This window comes from Oncorhynchus masou, unplaced genomic scaffold (assembly GCF_036934945.1).
Source record: "Oncorhynchus masou masou isolate Uvic2021 unplaced genomic scaffold, UVic_Omas_1.1 unplaced_scaffold_506, whole genome shotgun sequence".
Classification (NCBI taxonomy): Eukaryota; Metazoa; Chordata; class Actinopteri; order Salmoniformes; family Salmonidae; genus Oncorhynchus; species Oncorhynchus masou.
In genome coordinates this window covers 227,506-233,053 of record NW_027011461.1, presented here as the reverse complement: position 1 = coordinate 233,053, position 5,548 = coordinate 227,506, and positions in this window count along the sequence as shown.

Here is a 5,548-nt window from a genome sequence, read left to right as displayed (position 1 = left end):
TATTATATATCTAGCAGGTTAACACAGTGGTATATTTATTATATATCTAGCAGGATAACCCAGTGGTATATTTATTATATATCTAGCAGGATAACCCAGTGGTATATGTATTATATATCTAGCAGGTTAACACAGTGGTATATTTATTATATATCTAGCAGGATAACCCAGTGGTATATTTATTATATATCTAGCAGGTTAACCCAGTGGTATATGTATTATATATCTAGCAGGTAAACACAGTGGTATATTTATTATATATTTAGGTTAACACAGTGGTATATTTATTATATATTTAGCAGGTTAACACAGTGGTATATTTATTATATATCTAGCAGGTTAACCCAGTGGTATATTTATTATATATCTAGCAGGTTAACCCATTGGTATATTTATTATATATCTAGCAGGTTAACCCAGTGGTATATTTATTATATATTTAACCCAGTGGTATATGTATTATATATCTAGCAGGTTAACCCAGTGGTATATGTATTATATATCTAGCAGGTTAACCCAGTGGTATATTTATTATATATTTAACCCAGTGGTATATGTATTATATATTAAGCAGGTTAACCCAGTGGTATATTTATTATATATTTAGCAGGTTAACCCAGTGGTATATGTATTATATATCTAGCAGGTTAACCCAGTGGTATATGTATTATATATCTAGCAGGTTAACCCAGTGGTATATTTATTATATATAGCAGGTTAACCCAGTGGTATATGTATTATATATCTAGCAGGTTAACCCAGTGGTATATTTATTATATATTTAACCCAGTGGAATATTTATTATATATCTAGCAGGTTAACCCAGTGGTATATGTATTATATATCTAGCAGGTTAACCCAGTGGTATATTTATTATATATTTTACCCAGTGGTATATGTATTATATATCTAGCAGGTTAACCCAGTGGTATATTTATTATATATTTAGCAGGTTAATCCAGTGGTATATTTATTATATATTTAACCCAGTGGTATATTTATTATATATCTAGCAGGTTAACCCGGTGGTATATGTATTATATATCTAGCAGGTTAACCCAGTGGTATATTTATTATATATTTAACCCAGTGGTATATGTATTATATATCTAGCAGGTTATTCCAGTGGTATATTTATTATATATCTAGCAGGTTAACCCAGTGGTATATTTATTATATATTTTAACCCAGTGGTATATGTACTATATATCTAGCAGGTTAACCCAGTGGTATATGTATTATATATCTAGCAGGTTAACCCAGTGGTATATTTATTATATATCTAGCAGGTTAACACAGTGGTATATTTATTATATATCTAGCAGGTTAACCCAGTGGTATATTTATTATATATTTTACCCAGTGGTATATGTATTATATATCTAGCAGGTTAACCCAGTGGTATATTTATTATATATTTAGCAGGTTAATCCAGTGGTATATTTATTATATATTTAACCCAGTGGTATATTTATTATATATCTAGCAGGTTAACCCGGTGGTATATTTATTATATATCTAGCAGGTTAACCCAGTGGTATATTTATTATATATTTAACCCAGTGGTATATGTATTATATATCTAGCAGGTTATTCCAGTGGTATATTTATTATATATCTAGCAGGTTAACCCAGTGGTATATTTATTATATATCTAGCAGGTTAACCCAGTGGTATATGTATTATATATCTAGCAGGTTAACCCAGTGGTATATGTATTATATATCTAGCAGGTTAACCCAGTGGTATATTTATTATATATAGCAGGTTAACACAGTGGTATATTTATTATATATCTATCAGGTTAACCCATTGGTATATTTATTATATATCTAGCAGGTTACCCAATGGTATATGTATTATATATCTAGCAGGTTAACCCAGTGGTATATTTATTATATATTTAACCCAGTGGTATATGTATTATATATCTAGCAGGTTAACCCAGTGGTATATTTATTATATATTTAACCCAGTGGGATATTTATTATATATTTAGCAGGTTAACCCAGTGGTCTATTTATTTATATATTTAACCCAGTGGTATATTTATTATATATAGCAGGTTAACCCAGTGGTATATTTATTATATATCTAGCAGGTTAACCCAGTGGTATATTTATTATATATCTAGCAGGTTAACCCAGTGGTATATGTATTATATATCTAGCAGGTTAATCCAGTGGTATATTTATTATATATCTAGCAGGTTAACCCAGTGGTATATTTATTATATATCTAGCAGGTTAACCCAGTTTATATTTATTATATATCTAGCAGGTTAACCCAGTGGTATATGTATTATATATCTATCAGGTTAACCCAGTGGTATATGTATTATATATCTAGCAGGTTAACCCAGTGGTATATTTATTATATATTTAACCCAGTGGTATATTTATTATATATTTAGCAGGTTAACCCAGTGGTATATTATTATATATCTATTTAACCCAGTGGTATATTTATTATATATCTAGCAGGTTAACCCAGTGGTATATGTATTATATATCTAGCAGGTTAACCCAGTGGTATATTTATTTTATATCTAGCAGGTTAACCCAGTGGTATATGTATTATATATCTAGCAGGTTAACCCAGTGGTATATGTATTATATATCTAGCAGGTTAACCCAGTGGTATATGTATTATATATCTAGCAGGTTAACCCAGTGGTATATTTATTATATATTAAACCCAGTGGTATATTATTATATATCTAGCAGGTTAACCCAGTGGTATATTTATTATATATCTAGCAGGTTAACCCAGTGGTATATGTATTATATATCTAGCAGGTTAACCCAGTGGTATATTTATTATATATCTAGCAGGTTAACCCAGTGGTATATTTATTATATATCTAGCAGGTTAACCCAGTGGTATATTTATTATATATCTAGCAGGTTAACCCAGTGGTATATTTATTATATACCTAGCAGGTTAACCCAGTGGTATATTTATTATATATCTAGCAGGTTATTCCAGTGGTATATTTAGCTGGTTGTGATGAATGTTTTATCCTGCAGCGTGGGCTGAATGCAGGGCAGCTATTAAATATGTATATCTGCCACAGTCATGACCTCCTGGCGTTTCAACCAGTCATCATTGAATTAACATGATTGATTTCCATCATGCTCTCCAACAACACAACACACTCACCAACACGACACCAACACAGAGTTCTGGGTCTTGCAACAATAGATTTTTCTGCCTTTTATCTGTCCTTATTTGCGTGAAACTCCACCTCTGTGTATTGGTTGAGTGTTATTAGCTGTATCCTCTGTGTTTCATGGTTCCGTGATTCCCCACACTGTGTTTCATGGTTCCGTGACTCCCCACATTGTGTTTCATGGTTCCGTGATTCCCCACACTGTGTTTCATGGTTCCGTGACACTGTGTTTCATGGTTCAGTGACTCCCCACACTGTGTTTCATGGTTCCGTGATTCCCCACACTGTGTTTCATGGTTCAGTGACTCCCACACTGTGTTTCCACACTGTGTTTCATGGTTCAGTGACTCCCCACACTGTGTTTCATGGTTCAGTGTTTCATGGTTCAGTGACTCCCCACACGGTGTGCCAGCTGTGCTTGTACCAGGTGTGTGAAAGCTGTGTTTGTACCAGGAGTGTAAAAGCTGTGTTTGTATTAGGTGTGTGAAAGCTGTGTTTCATCAGGAGTGTGAAAGCTGTGTTTGTATCAGGTGTGTGAAAGCTGTGTTTCATCAGGAGTGTAAAAGCTGTGTTTGTATCAGGTGTGTGAAAGCTGTGTTTGTATCAGGTGTGTGCCAGCTGTGTTTGTATCAGGAGTGTAAAAGCTGTGTTTGTATCAGGTGTGTGAAAGCTGTGTTTGTATCAGGTGTGTGAAAGCTGTGTTTGTACCAGCTGTGTGTGTGAAAGCTGTGTTTGTATCAGGTGTGTGAAAGCTGTGTTTGTACCAGGTGTGTGTGAAAGCTGTGTTTTATCAGGTGTGTAAAAGCTGTGTTTGTACCAGGTGTGTGTGTGAAAGCTGTGTTTTGTCAGGTGTTTTATCAGGTGTGTAAAAGCTGTGTTTGTATCAGGGTGTGTGTGTGAAAGCTGTGTTTTATCAGGTGTGTGTGAAAGCTGTGTTTTATCAGGTGTGTGAAAGCTGTGTTTGTATCAGGTGTGTGTGTGAAAGCTGTGTTTTATCAGGTGTGTGTGAAAGCTGTGTTTTATCAGGTGTGAAAGCTGTGTTTTATCAGGTGTGTGTGTGAAAGCTGTGTTTGTATCAGGTGTGTGAAAGCTGTGTTTGATCAGGTGTGTAAAAGCTGTGTGTATCAGGTGTGTGTGCCAGCTGTATGTTTTTTGGCTCTATGAGGCTGGGGCTCTTAGGCACAGTTTAGCAGCAGCTCAGCCCGCCTGCATTATTCAGCCACGACTGAGCCCCAGGATAGGGTTACCCCAAGCAGTACAGCTGATACATTAAGGTGCCCTTTGCAACTATAACGGGCCACACACACACATACACACACACGCTGTGAGGCGGTGACAGGTCCCAGGGCTGAGGTGAATGGGGATGGAGGCTGCATAACCACAGAGAGAGTGTCGTCTCGGCTCAGTGGGAGAGACACAATGGACTGCTGCGGGACACAAAGGACCGCTGACGTGGGATATGCTTTCTCACACACCTGACACACCTGACACACCGTGTGTAGGAGAGGATACCCCTGAGCAGGGGAGTCTCTCAGACACACTTCTCTCTGTGGGGGAAACTGCTGCCAAAACTCAGGCAGCAGCCAAGAAGACAACCAACGGCTGCAGAGCACCGACAGAACACTGGCAGAACACTGGAAGAGCACCGACAGAACACCGGCAGAACACTGACAGAACACTGACAGAACACTGACAGAAAACTGGCAGAAAACTGGCAGAAAACTGGCAGAATACTGGCAGAATACTGGCAGAATACTGGCAGAGCACCGACAGAACACTGGCAGAACACTGACAGAACACTGACAGAACACTGGCAGAAAACTGACAGAACACTGGCAGAAAACTGGCAGAATACTGGCAGAACACTGACAGAACACCGGCAGAACACTGGCAGAAAACTGGCAGAAAACTGGCAGAATACTGGCAGAACACTGGCAGAACACTGACAGAACACTGACAGAACACTGGAAGAACACCGACAGAACACTGACAGAACACTGGAAGAGCACACTGACAGAACACCTGGCAGAAAACTGGCAGAATACTGGCAGAACACTGACAGAACACTGACAGAACACTGGCAGAACACTGGCAGAACACTGACAGAACACTGACAGAACACTGGAAGAGCACCGACAGAATACTGGAATAATACTGACAGAACATTTGCAGAACACTGACAGAACACAGACAGAACACTGGCAGAACACTGACAGAACACTGGCAGAACACTGACAGAACACTGACAGAACACTGGCAGAACACTGGCAGAACACAGACAGAACACTGGCAGAACACAGACAGAACACTGGCAGAACACTGGCAGAACACAGACAGAACACTCGGACAATGGGAGACAGTCGGAGGACGATACAG